Raw genomic sequence first — 25,777 nt, 5'->3', positions numbered from 1 at the left:
TCTGGAACTATTATTCTATAAGAAACAAAAAGGAAATTTTAGAAGACAACTTTTTTCATCTTCAGATAAAGAAAGAAAGAAAGAGGGAGACAGAGAGAGTGAGGGAGGGAGAGAATAAGGAAGAAAGGAAGGAAGGAAGGAAGGAAGGAAGGAAGGAAGGAAGGGAGGTAGGGAGGAAAGAAGGAAGGAAGGAGGGAGGAAGGGAGGGGAAATTACCTCTATTGAACCGAAACAGAGCAATAGCAAACTGAAACAAAAGTTAGAAATGAAAACATACAAAATGTATTATCTTTACTAGACATAAGAACAAAGTTAATAGTATTGAAAAACTAATCAACATTAAGGAAAACAAAAATTAGACTCGCCATAGAATATAGAGGAAACAATAATCAGAGTAAATGTGATGAAAAGAAAATTTTATACCTTAGATTTTTATAGCACAAGGAGAAATTGACACACTCTGTCTATGCCAAATCCAAATTTCCAGAAAACAAAATTAGATAGATATGATATGTGATGGATGGATATAGATAAGTAGACATAAGTACATAAGCACACACATATGTGTATGTAGTGTTTTTACATTTGGATAAATTAATAATCATTTATTTTAAACACTAATATTTTCTAAAATACCAACATGCATATACTTCAAATACAAATTAGTATTTTTATTATTATCAGTGGACCATTTTTCACTTTAGCTAAGTTAGATATGTACTTTTATTTTACTTTTTTTTATTTATTTTTTATTTTTTATTTTTTTGGTGATGCTAGGGATTGAACCCAGGACCTAGTTATTGCCTAGTTATTGTTAGGCAATAACTTTATCACTGAACTATACCCCATGCACACTTTCTTAAAGATAGTATCCTAACTACTATTTGACAATACTCGAATGAGTAAAATCACCATTATTTCCTTGGAGTTTACAAACAATTATATAGAAAGAATAACCAGGGCACAACCAGATTCCTTTCTCAAGTTTTATCCTCCTTGTCCCTTCTCTCTTATAATCCTCTTTTGTCAGTCATACTTATTTTCATGGACTCATCCATCACCTGTATACACAACTACCTGTTCTGTATTTCTAATGCAGCCCTCTTAGCAAAGTTCCACACCTGCTGGTCCTTGATGTCTGCTGACTTCTCCACTGGATGTGCAACAGCCTTTCAAATGTAAGACATATGTCCAGATGGTAAGCCCACTTCCCTACTCTCCTTTTCTCTAAACTTGTCCTTTTTTTAACTAAAGTAATTATCATTATTTCAGTGAGCCAGTTCCAAATCTTATGATTGTGTTTGACTTTGCCTTCTCCTATATATGTAATCAAGAATCAAATTCTGCACATCCTATCCCAACTATATCAAAGTCACATCTTTTCATTTCCACTGCTGTTTTTCTGGTTCAAGTTCATAATTGTATATAATTTTAGAACTTTTCTTCCATGTGTCTTTACCTCCAGTTATGCCTCTTCTACTTCTATCCCCTGGTAGTTTTTTTTAAAGTCAAAAGTGAAATTTTGTATTCAAATAAAATCATACATAGAATTTCTATTTATGGAAAATATAAAACTGAAGCTGTTATCATTATAAATGATCATTTGCTGATTTTATTTTAATTTTATTTCATTTAATCAAAAATATAACAAATCATACTGAAATAAGAGATTAAGGTATATTTGTGTTACCAAATATCAATGTCCCAACAGAAATATTGCAGTGGGAAATTTAGCAATACAAACATTTACCTCTTTTATATTTTAAGCAATTTGAATAAAAGTAGATTCCTTGATGCCTCTAAGTTTGGTGGCAACATTAATGAATATTCAAAATGACTTAATAAGTATGTGATTTGCAATTTTAGTGCAAAATTGTCCATGATATTAGACTATAAAATTTTAGTAACATGTTAAATATCCTTTATCTTTGTTTTTAATGTACTCTCATCTCCTAATGAAGCGGGGAAAAGTGAGACAAATATTTTGGTTTTCTCCTCAAGGAGTGTCATAGTACTTCACATTCTTCCTAAATTTATAATCTACTATAGCAAGTTCTTGCTACCTCAAGGAAAACTTGGGGAAAATGAAACTAGAGAAACATTCTGTCATCATCAAAAAACAATTACTGGAAACTAGGATTAGATACTGAGTTGCACCTGGTTCCATCACATTATGGGGACATAACTTCTAGAAAGCATTGTAATATGGACTTTCTAAGGAACTATAAAGTGAAGATAATGATAACTGTTTGGGATTCAAATAACAGGATTGTAAAATAAAGGCCATAAAACAGAAAGTGTTATAGTATAGTTCTATACTTGTATCCCTAATAAACATATGAACAGAAAACAAGAATAATAGAATAAAAGTAATGGAATATCAAATAGTTAATGAATACTTTTGAATACTTTATGGTTTCTTCACACTACAGAAATTCAACCTTCATGCTACAATTTATCCAAGGGGGGAGAAACTAGTGTCAATATTATAAAGTGTCTTTATATCAGAGTTAGGAATTAAAATTTAATCAAAACAGGAGTTTTATTCTTATACAATGAAACATATACATTTGTCTTTTTAAAATGAAAAATGGACAACATAAACTTTAACTTGGTAATCATTAGATGGATTTACATTACCTAATATCTTGTGTTTAAATACAACTTCATAGTTTGTACAGTCCTTTAATATGCCCCACCTTTGTTAATCTTCAAACAACCTTGTAAACTGTCTGTCATGGGCTAGGAAGAGAAAGATTCTTCTGTTAAGAGTCAATATTTCAGCTTAACACAAAAGATGAATAGTACCATTAAAGGCAAACCAAGGTAAAGAAGAGTTTCAAAGAAGAAAGAGCATGTATAAAAGAAGAAATACTACTACATGCTTAGTAAACTACTGACACCATGGTACACTAAAGAGGCATGGCAAGAGGTAGGACTAGATGGTGCGAAAGAGCCAGCCAATGGTCTTGTGCTAAGGACTTTTAATTTTTATTGCTGAAAGGGAGGAACCACTGAACAATTTTATTCAGGGAAAGAACAGGATTTCAGTTTTTGCACAGTTATGAGAATGAAAACGAACAAGTCCAAGTCCAAGACAGATGAGAATCTGAATGACACAGTAGCTGTGAGGGCTGGATTCATGAGATGTTTAGAAGGTGAAATTCACAGGACTTAAGAAATGATTGGGGAGAGTGAGAGAAAACAGGGATGCTGAGGATGGCATCCAAGGTTCTGGCTTGGGGGACTGCATTGGTAATGGGCCCCAGCACAGTGCTAGGGAGCAAAGGAGGAGAACAGCTTCATGGAGATGGGGGAATGAGGGAGATAATTGTTTGAACATGTGGAGTTTGAGGTGTCTGTAAAAAAAAAAATCCTGTGATGTTCTGTAGGCAATTATAAATAAGAAATTGGAGAGTAAGACTAATATCCGGATTTAGAAACATCAATAGTCATTTTCTTCTTAAACATTCTCTCCTTAGGAGTGGCAAAATAAATTTTAAAGGAAGAATATGGTGAGAACACTAAAAGAAATGAGTGAGTCCTCCATTTTTTTTCTCCTTCAGGTAGTAGATGAAAATTGAGCATTCTGAAAAAGGTTACTTTTATTTGGGCACCCCACCAAAAAAATTTTAATACTGTGTTGTAAAGACAGACAAGTAGCAGTCTCTGCCACATGGTAGAAAATTCTAAATACATAATATGGTTTAAAGTTTCTCAGTAAGAGATGGGAGGCTCTTGAAGAAAATGATATGACCACAGTATTTGGAAGATCATCTTAATTAAGTACAGTATGTGGACAAGACATTGGTAAGATATAAAGGTAGAATCATAATATTAATTGAAATGGGATGAAAGAGAAATTGAAGCTGACTAATGAAGTCATTTGGTAATATTACTAATGCATACTTTGGCTCAATTTCCTCCTTATCTGTAAAATGGTTAATAATAACCCTTATTTCATATATAAATAAGGTTATTGAGAAGTGGAATATTGAATATCAAGAATATCACATTCTCACTACCTAATGCCTGGCCCATCGCAAGTACTGAAAAGCTGCACGATAATAAACGATGAATTAGATCAAAAGGAATTCAACTGCAACCACTACTATGCTAGTCAGTTTTCTGTCACTACAACAAAATATCTGCAATAATTCACTTATAAAGAGAAAATGCTTAATTTGGCTCATAGTTTTGGAAGTTCCAGTCCTAGATTTGGAGGACCATTGCTTTGGGCCTTTGATAGGAATAAGAGATGTCAATGACAGGGATCATATGGCAGAAAAAAGCATTTTGCCTCTGTTTTAGTCAGATTTTTTTACCACTATGATCAAAAAACAATTTTAGTTTATTTTGGGGCTCACAGTTTCAAAGGTCTCAGTCCATAGATGACTGACTCCCTCTCAGGACCTGGGGCAAGGCAGAACATTATGATAGAAGAGTGAGGTGGGGAAAGCAGCTCAGGACATCACACCAGGAAGCAAAGAGAGAGTTCCTCATATCAGGGACAAAATACGAACTTCAAGGGCATGCCCTCAGTGACCCACTTCCTCCATGCACACCCTACCTGCCAACAGTTGCCACCCAGTTAATACCTTTCAGTAGATTAATGCTTTGATTAGGTTAAACCTCTCATAACCCAATCATTTCACCTCTAAAATTTCTTGTATTTTCTCACACATGAGCTTTTGGGGGACACCTCAAAAATACCTAAACCATAACAGCCTCATAGCCAGAAAGGAAAGAACAAGAGGAAGGGGCCCAGGATCCCAAAATACCCCAAAAGGGTATGCTCCCAATGACCGAAGGACCTCAAGACCTCTCCTCCTAAAGTCCTACAGCAGCTCCCACAAGGGCCACACTGACAACCAAGACTTCACCACCTGTACCTCTGGTGAACATTTAGCATCTAAACTAAAACAATTACAAAATGAGACTCTTAGTTACTCCAGCATTTTTTTTCTTTCTTAAAAATAAGGCCAGTCCATTCTCCAAGAGATTGTAGTATATAGATCCTAAACCCAGACTCTGAAAAAAAATGTATATAAATATATATGTGTGTGTGTGTGTGTGTGTATCAAGAGTAATTTTCTCTTCTTGAACTCTCCCTCCTTGGGATAGTAAACTTTAAAGGAGGAATACTGTAAGAACACCAAAACATGAGGGAGGTAAAAGTATAAATTCAGTTGTGAACACTTTTTTGTTAAAAAAAAATGTTGGTTTGGCTTTTATTGGTTGATTCCAAAGGGATGTAGAATTCTACTACTTTCATTTTTTTCTTAAATTTTTTATTGTAAGATTTTATGTGGAGGTTGAGAGTCTCAGTACAAAATCTATATTAAAGAAAATAGGTTAAAGGGAGAAAAAAGTAAGATTTGCTTTAGGCCAGAAGGGTCTTCGAAGACTCTTTTGAATCAAATGGTGTCCAAAGTATAGAGGTCTCAGAAAATGTATTCATATATTATTTGTAGTGTTTACACAATTTTAAAAAAAGAGAACAGTGTAACACTGAGAACTATCTAAAAAGTCATCAAAGAAAAGAAATAGGCATCATGTACAATACAGCATTTGTGTGTGTGTGAGTGTGTGTGTGTGTTTTGTCCACTATCAATAGTGATAAAAATTTTCAGCTTAAGAGGGCTGCTATAAATCCATAGGCCAGGCCCAAATGGAGGAGAGATAACAAAGTGAATAAACATTTCATTATTATTTTTATTCTTTAGGCTGCATACCACCTGCATCTGCTATGACCATTTCTGAGGTTCTAAGAAACTTCTAAGACACTCAAAATTTTGATCATGATTCATTCAATAGAGCTTTAAGAAAACTTGTTGTGGATTTTTCAAATTTCAGAGGAAACTGATAACTATAGCTAGAGAGTATATTTCAAACTGAATTTAGATCCAGTCATAGATTGCACAGCATAGCCAAATCAGAGATGGACCTAGAAAAATGATCAACTAGATCTATTAAAATTATAACTTAATTAACCCCTCCCTTGCACATACAGGCATGGAACACTGACTCTATAGGAATCACTGCTTCATGGTCTTGCATTTTTTTTTACTTATTTTAATAAAATACAGTAGAAGGAATACAAAATGCATACAATGAAATATGTCAGAAAAACAGTGGTAGGATTTTATTCTAAGAAATAACTTCTTATTTGACTTTAGGGAATTAATTTTGTTGGTGTATCTGTATATTTTAAAATAGAATAAAAAGTCAGGATAAATATAAGGGTCTTACATAATACCTGTCCTCTATAAAGATTAATACCCTTAGATTTTAAAATAAAGTCACTTTATACATACAATAAAATTAGCATAACTATTATTTATGATTTTCTACATACTCCCATGGCTTATGTTCCAGCCTTCTTGGCTCATATATGTTTTTTTTTTTAAGAGAGAGGGAGAGAGGGAGAGAGAGAGAGAGAGAATTTTAATATTTTATTTTTTAGTTATCGGCGGACACAACATCTTTGTTGGTATGTGGTGCTGAGGATCGAACCCAGGCCTCACGCATGCCAGGCGAGCGCGCTACCGCTGAGCCACATCCCCAGCCCCAATTTAAACAAATATAAGGTCATTTATTAATTTCCTGCAACAATGACTTTCAAAAACTTACTTTTCTTCCAATTTTCTACATACTCCCATGGCTTATGTTCCAGCCTTCTTGGCTCATAAACGTTATACACAAATATTTCAAATAAATAATATTACAGTGAGCTCAGAGGGCCATAAGCTTAGACCTGTTCTATTCTGGCATTTCACACTTCCACCATCCTACTCAGTTTTCAACTTGTTCTGGCCACAATTAAAGCAGGAGAAGAATATTACATAGAGTTGTGTACACCTAAAAAGTTATTCTTGGTTCCATTGTTTGTTTCATTGAATTTGGGAAGTGGAAGTAAGACTGAAATCTTCTGAAAGAATATAATTTGCTGTTGTGAAAAGATACAATGTTTCAGTTAGACAACAGGAATAAATGAGAAATAAATTAATTATCCTGAGTCAATCATTCCAACTTTTATATATATATAACATGGCATCACTTTGTACCTCATAAACAAATATATTATAATTTGCCACTATCCAATAAGAAGTTTTTAAAGAATCTATCTTGCAACTGAAGAAAAGAAAGGGACTCTCAGTTGTTTCTGGTCAGTTGATTCTATCTAGCACTACTGAAATAATAACCATCTCTCTACAGTACCTTTTGTTCCCTCTTTTACTGCCCTTAACCCACTCCACTCCTACCCCTCCACCAAATTCCCAGGTTGTGAAAGCTGACACGGTCTTTTGTGATGTTGGGGTATTAGCCTTAGGTAATTGGCCCTAGATGTCCAACTGTTAGAGCTGATGGCATTCTTTATTCAAACAGGTGCAGTACTCCTGTCCCCTTACCCTTGGGCATAAAAGATTGTTGGGTGAGGTGTCTCTCCTCTTCTGTGATTACTGGAGACCTCTGCAACTGCCTAGTGAGGAGAGCAAGAGAGGGTTCCCTCACTTTTTAGTTTTCCTACGACATTTTTTCTCTCAAAGTTCATTCCATAATTCTAAGAAGGGAATTTGCTTTCTGTAATTTAAACATTAATTCCTTAGATGTCTCTTAGAACGGGCTTCCCTACTATGATTTTGTGCTGCATATAAAATTCAACTAAAGAGAATTTTTAAAAAAATTAATATCAGAAGCTTAAGAAGATAAAGCTACATAATAACTGGAGATTAAAAATTAAGATATCGCATTTAGGACGCCAAACAACGCTGCTATACAAATGGAATTTTTAAAAATACAGTTGCCTGTCCACTTAGACAAAGCTGCTTCATAACAGCGCACTCGTCTAAATCACATCCACCCAATAACAGAGCACAGTTTAAAGTATCAGGATATAAATATTTTTTCCTAAACACAAGTTGAAAATAAGTTATCTAAAATCGAGTATTGCCTCGGAAGAGACCTCCAGAGTGCAATAAATAGGTACATTGTGTAGAAGTGAAGAAATGGCATCATGACCCTTTGGGTGGATGCAGAGTGCACTGCGGAGGCTGCTCTCCAGAGAGAAACCAGAGAACCAAGCAGAAGATGCGTTAGTCGGGGAAATCGACAAAAAATGGGAAATTACTTTGAAAGCCTTAGTCTTTAGGACTAACAAAAGCGATTCTTCCAGAATTGACTTTGTCCCCGCCCCATCCTGGAAAACATAAAGAAATTGCCTGGCCCCGGAGCCCACTGCGCAGTGCGCACTGCGGCCCAGGAGCGAGGGGCTGGAGCCCGCCCGACTCAAAATGTGCTCGGCTGCCGCAGCGCGTGGCGTCCGCACGGCTCCGGAATCCAGGTTTCCGGGGTCACCAGCATTGGGAGGAATTGCCCCGCCTGGAAGGGACGGCCTGAGGGGTGTCCCGGGAGTCCAGTGAACGCGCTCTCCCTCGCGCAGCCTTCCTAAGGCGTCTGGCCGGGGAAAGTACGTTCCTAAGCTCCCAGCTGGAAGGCTGGCTTTGAACGTGGCTTAACTTCACCGCCTGAGACCTCACCTAGCACAAACCTTCGTTTGCCAAAGACTCGTGGGGTAGTTTTTCTGGGTCCCGGCTTAAGTAACCTTAAGTGCGTTCAAAACTGGATTCCCCTTTTGGAACCAGGAGCAGTTGCCTCTTGGCAACGGAGATTAGTCAGTGTAGAGCCCGTTTGCCACGGGAGGCGCTCTTGATGTCCGCAGCACAGAAAGGTCAACGCTGCAGTTTTCCTAAACGTGGAAAGATGGTGGAAGACACTCTGCAAAATAGTAAATCACTGCTTAAGAAAAATGTTGATCTTCATTGTTCACCTCGAACTTCTCTTCCTTGAAAATAAAACTCCCACCTAAATGTGAAACCCAGAAGTGACTGTTGTTAACTGCATTTATTCCCAAAGCAGAGGACAGTGCCTTTCAATATAGTAGGTGGTTCAATGAATAATTGTTGAACAGATGTAATTGGGGAAAGTGATCAGGTTAGGAACATCTGAGAAATCTTTCCAGGTAGGGAGGGACCAATACTTTCTGAACACTAATCATTGCCAAGTCTTCTAGGCTTTGGCAGGCCTGTTGGGGTGCAGGGCAGGGCTGGCAAAAAGTTGTAGATCTTCAAGGGCACAAAGGGGGCTTTATAAATAGCTTAGTCCGAGGCCTGAGCCCTCAAGCCAGTATTCCCAGAATGACTCATTCTTTTCCCTCCACTCTCCCACTCCTCCAAAAAAAGATATTCAATAAACATTTATTTTGCATATACAGAAGATGCTTATTAAGCTTTTGTAGATTGCATGACTTTTCCAAGGCACGCTGGCCAAGAAGCCTTGGGCCCAGCTCCCTGCAATACACATTTTTCCTTCACGGTTCTGAACTGGCACCCTGTGCTAGCTGAGCCAACTCCTAGTACTTTTAGCATAAGACCTCGCTCGAATGAAATGGCCCACGGCAAAATGAAAAGTATAGTCCTTCTTTCAGTGAGTCAGGTAGACATGCTCACAGCTTTCAGAGTAAGCTTTCTTGTAATATTTCTGCAGTTTTCTCATTCACCTCACAGGCTGACAAAAGGTAGACTAGAGGCAGGCTAGGACTGAGAGCAGCAGGAAAAGCGGGCTCCACGTGTCCCATCTTGGCCTCAGCCACAGTCACCAGGGTCATAACCGCAAGGTGTAGTGATCTCAACCCGCCGTCCCTGGTTCCGGTCCAGGTGCAGGCTGCTCCGGTGGGGTTTCCAATCTACCTTCCTTTTGAGTTTCTGCTAAAATCTGGAGACTCGGAATCCACCCGCGGAAACTCCGAGCCCCTCTAACTGAGCATGCGCCATTGCCTGGCGGCTTTTGGTCACAGGCTCCCAGGCTCTCCAAGCTGGGCTGCGGAGCAAGGGGAGGAGAGAGAAGAGGAAAGGGGAGGGGGTACCTGGGGAGGCGGAGGTTCGCGCGCCTGCGCATCCAGCTCCAGGGACCCTAGGTTTTCTATGGGATTCCCAATCTGCAGCAGAGATTCACCCGAGCGTGGTGCGGCGGTGGCTGGGCTTGCAAGGCGCGATCCGACAGGGATTTCAGCAGCCCAGAGCTCCGAGAAAAAGAGAGAGAAGGAGAGAACCACACACCGAGACGGCTTAACCGTTTACCTGAATTAAATATATATATATTTTAAAAAGAACTGTTGAGTTTTATCATTTTCGTTAAGTGACCGTGCGCAGCGCTATAACTGTAAGTGGAAAATACAATCTTCGTTGCATTTCTGCATGTGTAGCACAGCCAATTGTCAGGGAGATGCTTGGCTATTGTCACATACTTTGCTTTGCATAAATGCGTTTAAATGCATGGTGACAGTTGCCTTGGTTAATGTTGGCGAACAGAATGTGCTGTTAGTCCATGGGGGACCTTTGGGATTACTGGGGGTGGTGGGGAGGGGAGTGTTTATATGCAGCGTGTTTCGGGAATTGTCTTAAGCTAGATTTAAGATAGGTGAACCGAGATTCATTTTTAGTTTCAGTCTATAAATAGGCGGATTTCCATAGGCAGATTTAAGTACCTAATTGACGGACCATGAAGTTTTCCGGTTGCTGATAAAACTATTGAGCGGTTGCAGTCAAGTACCAACCTGTCATCCGTGGGGTTGGTGCACCATTTTTCCTCACCGTGAAAAAGCAGCAAAGGTGTTTGATAAGTAAAACTGAGTGGATGAGATTGGTATGACCATCGGGTTGATTGCTAAGCGGAATGTTTAAAACCCAAGGAGTTGGGCACAAAATAAGCACATTTCTCTTAGTACTTAGAACTGAGTAATTTTTTTGGTTTTTATTTTTCGTCACAATGGTGAATGGGGATGGGAGGGTGGCGGAAGAAAGCTGTTTTACTGCACTGTCGATTTTGAACCGAATCTGAGAATCAGAGTTGCTGAATGGGGACTATCAGCCCCAAACTAGTTACCTGCCTTTGCATTCTGTCTGTGCCTTCTGGAATGCAGGTTGAGAAATGCAAACCCAGATGTTACATTTGGTGGTGTTTCTTTAAAGGAGAAAAGGTCGTTTTGCGTTTTGAGTTTAAATGGGTTGTTCCTTGCCCAGAAGTGGAAGAAGGGTCTTTGCAAGGTCAAACCCCATGTGGAAATCAGATTGCTGAATACCCTCCTCGGTGTAAGGGGGCAAGGAATGGAGATGCTCCTTATCGTGGAGGAGATGAGATGGTGAGAGCACAATACTGCATGGATCAGTGCCCTGCCAGATGCTGGAATGGGAATCCATTTTTCTAGAGTTGTCCTCCTGTCAGTATTTTGGGGACTAAAATGGAATGAAAATGCTGATGGGTGTGGAAAGCACAAAGTATACACTCTGTGTCACTTCCCACTTGAAGGCAAGAGAAGCCGTGAGATCCATTTCTACACATTTTTTTTATTTAAAGGAATTTCAGGTTGAGCTAAATTTCAAAATGAAACTCTTGTGAAGACACATTTTACTCCCACCGTAATTTAAACTGCCTACATTTGTGTGTGGTGTGCATGTGAGTACCGCATCACTGTGTGCCTAGCTCATGAGTGTGCTCTCATCAAGCCTTGGTGTCTAATAACCTCAGGAAATGCTGCACTGAAGCAGGTCGGCAGAGCGGCGTGAGGCATGCAGGCAAGAGAAGAGCGGGGCAGTGTGTCTGGATTTCCACAGAAAAGCAGATCCAATCTCTCGGGTGGAATTACATAAATTTTTCCCCAACTAGGGGGCCTCATTATAACCCTCTTTGGCCCTTTGATCAGTCCAAGTATTTCCAAACCCTCAAGGGAATTTATAATTTATTGAAATGGATGAAACCTGAAATTGGAAATTAGAGAATAACCTCTCCTTGGAAATCAAAGTATACATCATCCTGCCTTCTCTATTCCTTCCTCCTTTACTCCAGAGGAGGAGGACCAATCAATTGTCACAATTGAGCCATACTCCTTTGTCATCCCTGAGAGTTGGCATTGGTTCAATGAATGGTGCAGGTATTGCTCTGCATTGATAAATGGGTGGTAGAGAAAAAGGAGAAATCAGGTATTAAAGCTCTAAGATATTTGGTCTCAGATTCACTGGATTATAGGCTAACATTCTAGAGGGTCAGATCAAGCACAGACCTTGTAAAACATCTAGTCCGAACCCCTTGTTTACAAACAAGGAAACTGAGGCTTAGAACCTTGGAGCTATAGAAAAGTCAATTGACTTCTAGTCTGTGGACTACACAACTAAAAAGTAATGTTGAGTGGAGATGTTCCCTCTCTCTGCTGTTTTCAGCATCCTGAGTGACTTTGCTGCAGTCTTCAGATAAATGTCTGCTTCTTAGCACATCTTGTGAGATAGTCTCCAGGGGGGCCTTTTACACCCTTTCTCTTTACTTTTCTTTTCCTTGTAAGCTTTCTTTCTCTTTTCCATTGCCCCTCACCTCTAATATACCCACCTCATTGAATTTTTAGTCTACCCTTCCTGGCCTCTTCTGCTTCTCTGTCAATTTTGGGGGAATCTATACAGTTTGGAGGAGCACTGGCAAAACAGAAGGCACGAGCAACTCCTGTATGAGAACTGTCCAGAGCCCATTTCATCCCTCCCTGCTCTACTCCCCAGAATCCTCTGGGAATCCAGCCTTGCAGGTGCCTTCCCAAGCCCTCTGTCCATCCAGCCTCCTCCAGAATTGCTGCAGCTGTAGGAATAAGGACCTAGTAGAGTGAGGAAGCTGCAGTGTAAACACAGTGGGCTCTGCCAACTCTTCACTGGCTCCTAGAAGGCAGAACCCAAAGCCTGTCTTCAGTCTTCATGGAAATCCTCCAGATGAAACCACCTGCCGAGAAGGGGAGGGAAAGGGCCTGGAAGACTGCAGAAGGGTGCTTGGCATGGTGCTACAGAGGAGGGTGATGAAGATTTTAGACCCCTGAGAGCACTGAAAGTACACGCCCAGCATTCCTTCAGGCTGCACTTTCCCTCCTCTTGCGCAGCTTTCTTCCTGACTAGCTGGACTGGGGCTGCGCAGCAGCAATGGGGCCTGCCCAGCTGCCTCCCTTCTTTCGTCCTTTCTTTTTTCTCTCCCTTCTTTTCTCCATTTCTCCTTTGCACCCATAAAAATTTCCCAAGTGCCTACACAATAAAGTTCTAGGCCTCTTAAAGATAACCTGGATTCTCAGTTCTTTCTCCAAAAATGGGATCTTCCAGGCATTTGGAAGATGGCCGCAACCTCAGCAAAAGTCCCCTTTAGGAAAATGCCAGCTATTCTTCTCCCAGAAATGTGGGGGCCTTAGGGGATGTGGGTGAGATGGGTAGGAGGTGAGGCCAGAGGAAGGCCACGTTGGACTCTCTTTCTCATTTGACAGAGAGTTAAATAGTCTTGGAAGTCGTTGAGACTGAGGATACAAGATGGTGAGGGCTCAGCGTGTGCACCAGTTGGCAATGCAACATCACCCTCTCCCTTCTTCCCAGACCTTTACTGAATTAGGATGAGCTCTGCTTGAATAGATTCTGTATGTATGTGTGTGTGTGTGTGTGTACATATATATTTATATATTGATATATTTATATATTTGTTATATTATTATATAATAAATAATGTTCTTGGTTAATTAGGTGATATCTAGTCTTGCCACCCCATTCCAGGCTATTCTGAACCCCAGGATTCCTCTGCAGAGACCCAGACTTGTAGCTGCTAAGTGTCCTACTTTGATTTGCTATATGTGAATCACATTGTTTAATTGATCACATGACTAGGAATGCTCTAGTGCTCCTGTATAAGAGTTTTTACATAGAATAATATAATTAGGAATATTGCCCTGGGTAAGCTACAGGCTTTTAATTTGGATTGCATGGAGATATGGATTCCAAACATGGCTGAGAATCTTCCTGGGGAGTTTCAAAATATGACATCTGACATCAATATCAAATGTGGTTTTCTAATTGATAAGATCAATATATTTTAATGTTGTTCTAAAGGTCTTTTCTTTGTATTCAGTGATTTCTATACTCCTTGAATTAGTGATTATCTAGAAATATAGGAAGACTTTTTTATAGAAGGGATCACATTCAACTAATCCAAGGTTTCAAAATCAACAATATCCATCTCAGTTACATATAGTAGATATGAACATTAATTTTCTTTAAGTATCTAATGATGTAGAGTTAAATTACTGAATGATGTCTATTTCTACCCCATTGGTTAATTCACATAATTAACAGAATAGACACACTGATAGAGTCCATATAAGTTACCAAATCATCACTACGATACAAAAAAATATATATAATCTTTAGTGAAATGATTATCTTGAACATATATCTACAATATGAAAACACAGTCTGCAAGGGCAAAAATTTCAATAATCTTTTTCACATTTCCATATTTACACAATGTATTTTTATAGTAAAAATTTAATAATATTTACCAATTAAATATTTGTTCTAATAAGAATCATTTGCATGTCCCTTGTTAATTATATTGACAAATCATTTCTACTAAAGCTATGCATATAATCAACATTGCTTTAAATATCCTGGTTATTAAGGAAAATGCTAAAGATTATTTTATAATTTATTTTTAGTGAAGGTATAATGCATTATATTAATGCCTTTAAAAGTAGAATATGCCTTTTCATTCCCTCATATGAGTATTTGTTTTGTTTCTTAATAAGTAAAAAGATAAATTAGTTTTTACCTATTTACAAAAAATTGGTATTCATAAGTCAAAGAGGAAATAGAAATCTAGACTTTGGTGGCCTTGTGTTCCACTTATTTAAATCATGGTCTCTCAAACTATGGAATTATTTTAATGTGTTCATACTGTGAAGGGACCTCAACACTTCATTTCTCATTTGCAGTTTATTTCTAAAGATGACTTATGCTTTCTTAAGTGAATCAAAATAGTTTGAGTAGCTCCCAGCTTGGTTCATTGAGAACTTCATTAAGGGAAGGATCTCAGGGATGCTTTAGAATCTAGTTAATGAATGAAACAGAAATGGAATAGCAAATTACTGAAGAATCCTCAAGGAGGTTTGACACCTTAATAATAAGGTGCCTCTGAATACATTAGAGATGTTCTATAACCTTATCAGCTAACTTAAAGCACACAAATTGGGTAACTTTATGGTTCTTGAGTTTGTCTGGATTTCTCCATGGCCTTACTTCACTGTCTTCTTACCAGAGATGACCTGCTGTGCAACCACCAAGTGTTTATTTTTGTTAAAAATAAATGCATGGTATTTCCAACAACTTGTTCTATTATTTCTTGGTAAGCATTCTATTCCCTTTTTTTTCTGAATTACATTAAGACATGGAGTACTCCTCATTCAACAAGTGGCCTTCAATCTCAATATTGCTATTAAAATAATTGCTGAACTCTTTATAGAAAGTGAGTTCTTTTAATTAAAAATATTTTATTTTTATGAAGTATTTCTCTTAAAAAGTGTTAACAAGCCTGTTAAATTTACTTGCAATTATTATAGATCCATAAGATAAATCCTATTTTTCTCAATTCTTACTCACATAAGTATTTTCTGAAGATAGAAATCTATCAATTTAAATATACTTTTTCTCTCTTACTTGGTATTTGTTTATTATCTCTTAGGTTCTGAAAGACTATGAACTTTTGGAGAGCTGTGTATAAACAGATTTTTTGCAAATCATTAACATGTTAAATGTGCTTTGAAGTCCAGACGATTTTTTTAATGCAAATAACCAGATCTTAATATTTCTATCCTCTTATATTTCAGAATTTTTTGTAGTTTATTTTTTTTAAGTAGTAAACTGTGGTATTCCAGGATTACCTTGTGTTTAATATTTTGTATTTGTTGTATTAATTTGTGATGAATGTGTTCTTTCTGATTTCTTGAAATCCAATCTTAAATTTTGAATAAAATGTCTGCTAGGAGACTCATTAAACATTATCAATAGAATTGAAATGCTTACTAATATGATATTTTATTTTGAAAATATCAAGTAATGCTGTACAAGTCTGTCTTTGATTAGTGGCTCCTATTTGGTAGAATTCTTGGCATTAGATTTTATGAGTTAATGGAAAACTATCAATTTTGTCTATTCCAGAAGTTCAAGTGTTTCTGCAACTTTTACATAAAGTGCTTGGTGTTTGCTTTCTTGCTCATATGGGAAGTTTTATGAAAACTTTTAAAATGTGAAATAAATGTAATCTCTACAGATAAAATTGTTAGTTTTGCTTTAAATGATTATGGTATTCTTTCCCTAGAATGAGATGAAAACCATCCATTTAATTTTTCATCTTTTTTAGTATGTGAGTGGGAAAACTCCTCATCAATATTTCAGTTGACTCAAAAAAATTATGAAAGGAAATATAAACAAGAATTTTTCAAGCTAGATGCAATTAGTTAAAAATCCCTGGGTCCACAGTTTCTTAGTTCTATGAGCTTGAATAAATTGTTTAATTTCTCAGTCTCAGTTTTTATACAAATTCACAACATTCTTGAACAGAAAATAGATTATATATGTAATTAATATAATGTCTTATTATTGAAAATGTGTAATAAATGATAGATATTCTTATGATTATCATCCTTTTTATCAGGAACCAATGTTTCACAAGCAGCTTTGATCTCGGAGATATAGGAATCCCATTCATAATGGAATTCCTAAATAAGGAATTCAGCTTTGAAAAATGGTGGACAGTTAACAGTGCTTAACTTACCTGATGATAAAACAAATATTTATTGAGTAAGGGTGCCAACCATGTGTAGTAACTGTAGAACATTAAATAAGCTCCCATCCCAGCCCTCAAGAAATTTATGCCCAAGGGGGAAGACAGATAAATGCATTGCAGAAGTCAAGTGAATTTAAAAAGGCATTATGGATACATAGAAGGGAGAATTTGGGTAAGAAATAAATAGCTACAGTGAAACCTGAAGCTTCCTATTTCTCCTACTACTTCCTTAAACATACCCCTTTCCATTCCACCTTTATGGTCACCATCCTGCCATACAATTGGGAACAACAGACTATGGAACTGAAAGGACATTTTTTTTTAACTTATTGAATGTATTTTAAGGTTAACTATGAATTATTGCTCAATGTCATCATTTGGCATAGGCCTTGTCCCTACTCCCCATCCCCACAGTTGATCACTGAATTTCAATAAGAACATTTGAAGAGAGCTGCCTTTTTAAAAGGTTAAATGTTATACTCTAATACTTCTATCATGAATACCTTCCAAAAAAGGGATTTCTATCTGATACTCTCCACACCTCCCCTATTATTCTAGCTCATTTCATGACTAATCTTTCAATGTGTGTCTGTGGGAGGAGCCTTCTCTGATCTACGAATTCATTCTTTTCTCCCAGGGCTTTTACAAAGAAAATATACCTCCTGACAGCTCTTTTGTGTCTAGTCCCTGCACACACACACACACACACACACACACACCAAATCCAAAATGGCCTCACTGTCTTTAACTCTTCAAAGAGCCTTTTCACTTCCCCTCAGAATTTATTTCCTTCTCCCTCTATTTCTTCTTCCATTTGTTGGGGAACTTCAAGTACATTTTTGTCTGTGAATCAAAGGAGCATCCTTTGCTCCTTTGGAAGTCCTTGAAAACTTTCACCTAAGTTCTGAGTATGTAGTAGGAGGGGTCCTAGATGATTCACAGAATTGGGTAGGATTTTTAAATGTCTCTTGAGTTAATTTTCTTAGCTGTAAAGTGAGGATAAAATACAACCTTACAGGGTGACAAACACTTAACATAGCAATGTATACATAGCACTTATAAGAGCTTAGCACATAGTAAATATTCTTCCTCCCCCTGCAGACCTCCTTCTCTCCTTCCATCTCTTCTCTGTTGTGCCCATCCTCTCAGTCTACACTTCATCATTTTCCTACTCTAGCTGTTGAACTGTTCTGTGTATTTGTCCTAATAGGCTGATAGTGAAATAATAGCCAATACACACATTTCTGTGCAGCATGACGACTGTAGTCCTAGAAAAGGTGTGCTAACTGAATCAACAGCTTAGAGCTGTTTTCTTGCTTCTGTTTAGAAAAGCCCTTTCACTGATTTAAGACATGTCTCCTACCAAAGTTTCCAGAGCTTCCAGAGCTTCCAGTTCAGTCGATGAACAATCCTCTCCCACTCTAGTGACTGTATGATGCATACCATCACTAAAATCAGAGGACATCTGTCAGCCCTTAATTGCCTTCTGATCTTTATCCTCCCTTTCCCTTCCTTTTCAGCCATGTGACTTTGGCCCCTGTAAAAACATTCCAGCAGTCATCATGCTTCACCTCTTGTGCCAGCTCTGGCACTGTGACTTGCATGCCTTTTGTCCATCAAATAACATCCAAAAAAAATGTGAAAGGGAGGCCATAGTAGCATACTCAACAGTGTTACAGAAGATGTTCAGTCAGGATCATCCTGTGAGAGCCTTCACTAAGGACAGGTAATATTAATAATGTCTGAGTGGCCCTGGGGTCAAGTCCACTGTGTCTGTTTAGCTTTGTTTGACTTTAATTGCACAGGAACTATGTTAAAATATAGTTATTAACATTTCATTATAGTGCTGAAGAATTCTGTTGGGAAAAGTGCTTTAAAAAGACAAAAGCTGAGCCATGTAATGGAGACTCCACAAACTCTGGACTCATTAGATGTGTATTGAGGCCTCATGCTGTTCAGCCTTGAAAATTATTTCATTTCTCTAAGCTGCTGGGGAAATAAGTATGATATTACCTGCCCTGTCTAGTTAAGTTGAGTCAGTTGGGAAAGTACTCTGAGGATTGAACCACGTGAGTGTAAGAATCTTATCATTATTATCTGCCAACTTTAGAATTTTAGCTTGCCCTTGATTAAAACAAAAGTAATTTGAGGATCAAATTACTAATCCCATGCAAATTATTACAAGGAGGTTATTTTTGCTGAAATAAGTCCCCTGTTCCCTCTCGACCCCTTTCTAGGTCCTAAGATAGAATGATAAACCAATGATAAATATAACCAGGTCTTCCCAATCAAATTGAATTTTTTTTTTTTGTACTGAAGATTGTACCCAGGCTTGCTTAACCACTGCCCTTTATATATATTTTTTGAGACAGTGCCTCACTAAGTTGCTTAGAGATTTTATTTGCTAAGTTGCTAAAACTGGCTTTAAACTCTCAATCCTCCTGCCTCAGCTCCCTGAGCCACTGGAATTACAGAAATGCACTACTGTACCCGGCCTTAAAAATTATTTTAAAATAAAAAACTCTGGAGAGAAAACCCTAAATCATTGAAGGTTTGAAACACATTGATATCATCTATATTTATCTCAGATTTTTGCATGTAGTTGTAGAACTTGGCCCACAGCCATTTCTTAGTAGAGTGAGCCTGTCTCCATTTCCAGAGAGAAACCTGTGAAAAGAAAGACAACAGACAACCATGGTCATGTCTGTGTGTTTATTCTAGTAGGGAAACCTTGGGAATAAAATCTGCATCCCACCAGGGTCCAGAGGATATGAAGGTAACTTGACCTTGCACTCCTGGAATCAGCATGTGTCTACAGATCTGGATGATGTAAGGGCAGTGAAACTGTCAGGAGAAACAAAAGGACCATGTATTCGGTGTCCGCAGAGAATCTGTCTTAGACAGGCTTTGAGCCTGCTTATGCAGGCCAACAGGGATAAATTCTCTGCAGAGACCACAGAAATCATTTATGAGCTGCCCACAGCTTGCATTATCAAATCTGATCCTTCTCTAGGAATCCGTCCTTAGCCATTTTTACCAAAAGTTCTCTCTGTCCTCTAGACATATATAAGCAGTGTGTATACACCAGCTCTCCTGTAAAACTGGAAGTTCTTTGGGGGAAGAAACCATGTCTGATCACTCTAGTGAGACTTTGCCTGTGTCCTATAGAGTCCCTTTGCCTTGCCCCCTGCCAAGAGGCAACAGGGAAAATAATGGAGAGGGGAAGCCAGGGGGACAGAGTACTCTTCTCCACTGCTAGACTGAAATCCTAGCTCAAAATTGAGCTGAAAAAAAAAAGAGAAACTGAATTAGATACATAGTAGGACTTTATATTTAAATTAAACTGAATGTTTTAAGATGGAGGGGAAAAAAACAGCTGAAAATGTATAGATGTGACAGATATATCATCCTAGGATGGGAAAGGGAGCCGTGGTAGAGGATTGAGGGGAACAAAGCAGGCTAAAGCTAGATGGCCAACCCACTCGATTAAACTGCTTTTTTAAGGAGCAAAATGAGATGGAATATGGATGGTTCAATTTTAAAATAAGAGGCTTTGGCAAGAATTGCTGGGGTGGATACTAGAAAGAACTTGGTGTGAGCTGGGAGAAGATAGGCGAAAGGGACCTGGATTCAGGCCACCAAGAACACAGGAAAACAGGAAAGGTGAAGTCTTCCCAGGAGTGCTCAGTAGAAGACCATGCATGTGGGGTTTATGTAATTCTTCTTTAGTCATTAGCTAAAATTGAATTCATGTGAATACTGGAAGTTCTCCCTAGGCTAAGTCTTGAGAGAAAGCAAATGAAAGCAGAAATCATTTGTAGCTTCTGATAATAATAGTAAAAATACTGTAAAAAAAAAAAAGTTACATAAGCTAGCACAATGGTACATGCCTGTAATCCTAGAACTCAGGAGGCTGAGGCAGGAGCATTGCAAGTTAAAAATCAGCCTCAGCCACTTAGCAAGGCCCTAAGCAAATTAGCAAGACCCTGTTTAAAAAAAATTATTAAAAAAATTTTTTAAGGAGTCTGGGGATGTGGCTTAGTGTTGCACACCCCTGGGTTCAATCCATGATACTGACAAAAAAAGAAAAAAGAGCTTATCAGGCAGAGGACACTGTGTTGGGTAACATTGCGCCTTTACAAGGTGAGGGTTTTAAGGTAAGCTTTGTTCTATAACTGAGAAATTGGACCTCAGAGAAGCATGATCTGTCCAAGGTCACACAGCTACTTGATGATAGAAGTCTTATTTAGACCCAGGATCCTTCCTCTCTACCAATCTACAACCAAGCAAACAGGACTTTAACAAAGATTACATGGAAAGCACACATCTTTGGAGAAAGAATGCAATGGACTTCAGTATACCCATCAGCCAGCTTTAACTGAGGCCACTGTGCTTTAACTCCTACCCCCTTTCTTCTCCCTCATAGTGGGTTAGTTGAATAAATAAGGCATTATATAACTTCACCAATAAATATTCAAATATGTGTCTACAAGGATACTCTAAAATAGATCCACAATACTATTAGCAGAGCAAGAAACATTTCTTAATATCATCAACTACCCAGTCAGTGTTCAAATCTCAAAAGTATTATTATGGCTTCTGTGAGTCAGAATCCACACTGAGTTTCAATGTCTGTGGTGGTAAACAGACAGCAGTCCATTTTAGCCAGGACAGGAGCTCTTCTCATTGGAGGGAAGTATGGTGTGGATAAAAGAGACGTGGATTTACAGTCAGGGCCAGTCACTCTAAACAAGTTGTCTAAACTTTGGAAAATGAAAATTATACCCCTGCACTTGAAAGGATCAACACAATCCATTTGAAAGTGCTTAGAACATTCTCTGGCACGTACAAAGTCTTAATGAATGTTAGTTTCCTTTCTTAAAAAGAAAAAGCAGAAAAGGAAAAGGGAAAAGTGGAGTCAGAGGCCAAGAAGCTTGAGGAAACTTCTTGGAGTGCTTTGGCTATGGGTCCCTGGAGAACATTCTCATTTGTTTCTGGATGGAAACTTGACCACGATTGTGCCAAAGTGGCTAATGACTAATGCTTCTGAATCTTCCCCACTGACATGTTTTAGTTCCCGTACAGAAGGGAGGCAAATCTGTGACTTCAAAATTATGTCAAATTTAGAAAAATGACAATATTATAAAATATTTTTACTTCATGTCAATTAAAAATAATATAAAATTTAAATATGACAAATTATATTAGTAGAGGCTACTGATATGTTGCAGAGGCAACAATTTAAAAATAAACAATAAAATTAATTAATCTGATTTAGGTCTGAGTTTGCTTTTGTTCATAAATTTGGGCAAGTCACTTCATGCCTCAGAGTCTCAGTTTCTTAGAGTATAAAGTAGAAGTTCTGAATAAGAAAATCTTAATCTAAAGATCAGACATCAGCCCCATGGGAAATTTTTTTAAAATGTCTTATATATTAATAAAAACAAAATCTGAATTCTTACTCTACTGTTTACTTGAGAATGTGGCCTTTGCAAATAATTTAATCTCTCGGAGCCCCAGTCTTCTCATTTGTTAAATATAAATTATAACCTGTCTCACAAAATTGTTATGAAGATTAGAAATAACATATATTATATGTGCTAGGAGCCACAAGCAAATAATATGATGCATGGCACTTTCGGTTGTAAGGTAATAATATGATTATGTTAAGATTTACATTCATATGGAAATTGGACTCCTGCTGTTCACCTTGGCCTGCTACGGGACTCATGTTACGGGACACCTGGAGAGTTCCCATTGGTTGGGGAAGGATAGTAGGAGGGAATTCCGGGGGAGGTGGGGGGGGCGGTTCTGGTAGACATGCGCGTGGGTGGACCAGTTTTTGGCTTGCTGGCGCCTACGGAGTATTGGCGGCTTTTTCAAAAATAAAGTTTTGTTCCTGCTTGAGTGGCTCGTGATTCTGTGCCCAGCCAGACTGAGGCAATTGGTGGCCTTAGTCCTTAATTGACAGTCGATAACGATTATTATCATCATGGCTAGTTTTTAATAAAAAGAGTCATATTTGGTTTACTCAAAGAATTTATTTTTTTAATTTTTATTCTTAAGTTTTAGGTGGTTATAAATAACTTTATTTTACATTTATGTGGTGCTGAGGATCGAACCCAGTGCCTTGTGTATGCTAGGTGAGCGCTCTACCACTGAGCCACAACCCCAGCCCCTCAAAGAGTTTCTTACTTACATCAGGAATTTAAATTTATAATCAAGAAGTAGAGCTGAGCATAGCTGACAGACAATTTCTTGCATTGGACTCATCTAAAACCATTTGTTAAATTAATGGATATTCTACCTAAAATATAGGTACTTGAATTAGCATAACATATGTAAAAGAGCTCAGAGTAGAAGCATGGCAGCATCGTTTTTGTGTGCTGTTTGCACCTATGGACTTAGAAAATGTAAAGTTAGCAACTTCTTCTTCTATATGTGGGACTGATTCCTAAAATACCACCAGGGGTTGCTGGCAAAGAGTACACCATTTTCTGTGACAGGTGTATAGGGTTGTACACATGAGTGGAGACTCATTGGAAGATGGTATCATAGAAGGATATTTAAAAGTCCATACATTATTCCAGCTAGCATCTCTGAGTCATTCTGATTGGTTCCTGTGGACTAAGAAGGAAGCCTTCTTTCTGAATTTGGATTGAGCATGGACACCATGGTTTTTTATCATGGTGGTTGAGATTGCTTCATTATAAAACTGAGGCTTCTCTGGTTATCTAAAATTAGACAGAAGGGCACAATTATTCTTCTTAAGTGAAGGAGATAGAGATGCTTTTTTCTTTCAGAAGGCTTTTTTCTAGATTTACAAACTCTTAAAAAAGGGCTACTCTTGGCATTCCAGGTAATTGGTTGAGCAGATAGGTGGCTTCTTCAGGTCCCTGCTATATCACATCATTGAAGGCTGGGGATTTGGTCTTTTAAGTACTTGGTAATACATTCTCTGAGTAAAAAGAAAAACACTTGTTCATTGCAGAAATTGTGGAAAATGAAACAGGAAAAAAGTCACAATGTGGTTATACTTTCCATTTTGATTTCTAATTGAGATACTTATTTCTTTAAAATCTGTGCCCTACTAACAGAAACATAATTCTTTCAATTAAAAGTCTTTACAAATGTAATTTTTAAATTCCTGAATCATAGTCCATCAGGTGTATATATTAAGTTTATTTCAATATTTTCTTATTGTTCTACATTTTAACTTTTTAAATACCACTGAAAAGAACATATTTGTGTATATAAGCTCCAACCCCTGCCTAGACAATGTCCTTTCACACGAATTTCTTCCCATATCCAAGAAAGTAAGTAATTTCTTCTAACCCAGTCTTGCTGCTTAGCAGCAGAGGTTTGGACTCTAGAGAAAAGCTGGCCTAAGGAGTCAGAACAGTTAGTAACTTGGGGAAAATGCATCTGAATTAGCAATTCTCAGGATGGCTGTAAGAGCAGATGGCTGCCTTCCTCTCAGAACCTCCGGACAGCCTCTCTTGATCAAAACCTACCTGCAGCTGTCTGAAATCACATTACTTCTGTCATTGTTGTAGAGCAGGAGATCAGAAAGAGAACCAGGTCTAGCTGGATCCAAGGGCACTGTGTACGGTTTTTATACATGCTTGGCCTTCACTGTCCTGACCACTACCACTGGCAGCACCACCACCAAACTTGTCTTCATCATTCCTAGCATAAGCCTTCCCAACCAGACTGTGAACTCCTTGAAGGTAGACCCAGCGCCACATTAATCTCTGGACCTCGGAGGGGTCTGAATACCTAACCCATCCTCAGAGAACATGTTTATGTGCTTTAAGACAGATTTTGCTCATTTACATTTTAACCTGAACAAATTTATGGGGTGTTTAATTCCCCCTAAAAATCAGTTTTGTTAAAAGAAGCCCACTGCAGGAGGCAGTGAATGATAAATTTCAGAGGGTGGCATGTCTCCTGCCAGCCCCAAGCCCGACTTTGACAGTCCATGTCTTTAACAGATTGGATTTTTTTTCCACTCATACAGCAAACATCTCTTGCTCTTAGTATATGTCAGGAATTGAGCTTAGCCCCAGAGATACACAGATACTTAAGACAAACCTCTGCCTTTAAGAAGCTCTGGTCTAAAGCAGAGGCTAAATGAAGTGGGCCAGAGTACTAAAAACAAGTACTAAAATGGTAGTATGTTGACCAAGTAGAATACCTGCTTAGTTTCTTTCCCTTTTAAAACAAGACATTAAATGAAATTGACAACATCAACACATCCATGGGTTTTATGTTGTTCCAGGTTGGTGAACATACCCTCCCCCTAAAAAAAAAAAAAAAAAAAACCTCCTAGAGCCCAACAGTTGCTTCCATTTTAAGGATAGTTTTAAAAGATCTTTGTGCCAAATATAGGCAATATTCAGGTGCCTATAAAAAATTCAGCACTTAAAAGCATCTGTTTTTACATTCCTTTGTATGAGAAATGTGTTATTAAATTGAACAACTACATGTAGGCACGATTTAATAAAAGGAAGCAAATTACAAAATATTGCCAGTTCATCGCTTCATAAATCAAGTAAACCCTTAGAAGTGATTGATTGCAGATAGCATGCTAGAAGGAAAATTAGAGCTATAGCATCACAAGACCTAAATTCAAACCCCAGCATTGCCACTCACTAGTGAGATGGCTTCTACTTCTTTGTCTGCGAAATGGAAACTGTTATGTCTGTCCTGCGTAGTCTTATAAAGATTTGATGAGATTATGCATCTGGCCCACCTAGGACAGAACTGGGAATAGAACGAATGTGCAACACCAGGGAGTTATAATTACGATTGTCTTAACAGTGATGTGTAAATAAACAAGACCCCCCAGGTTCTTCCAGAATTTATTTACCCTTAAACAAAGCTGTGAGATCATACATTGCTTGTCTAATTCACCAGTGTATCCTTAGAGTCCAATCCAGTGCCTAACATATTATAGATGCTTAATAAATATTCATTGAATGAATTATAGGACACCAAATGGTCTCAAATGTTTATCTAAGAAATGGAATAGGAAGATGGGAATTTCTGGCCACACGGGGAAAAAAGAAACTGACATCTGCCTGAGCTC

General features: G+C 38.0%; 1 protein-coding gene across 1 annotated transcript in view; it reads left to right on the top strand.

Annotated features, from left to right (window-relative positions):
• The first annotated feature begins 10,039 nt into the window (after positions 1-10,039).
• VSNL1 (visinin like 1) overlaps positions 10,040-25,777 on the top strand; it is a 103,650-nt gene continuing 87,912 nt past the window's right edge. Inside the window, exon 1 of the mRNA XM_081265395.1 lies at positions 10,040-10,221. The gene's annotated coding sequence lies outside the window, so the exon portion shown is untranslated. The remainder of the gene's footprint in view (positions 10,222-25,777) is intronic.

Source organism: Spermophilus citellus (assembly GCF_964194105.1).
Source record: "Spermophilus citellus genome assembly, chromosome: 13".
In the NCBI taxonomy this organism is placed as follows: Eukaryota; Metazoa; Chordata; class Mammalia; order Rodentia; family Sciuridae; genus Spermophilus; species Spermophilus citellus.
The sequence above is the reverse complement of the archived record's forward strand: the minus strand, read 5'-3'. Positions and strand labels throughout refer to the sequence as shown.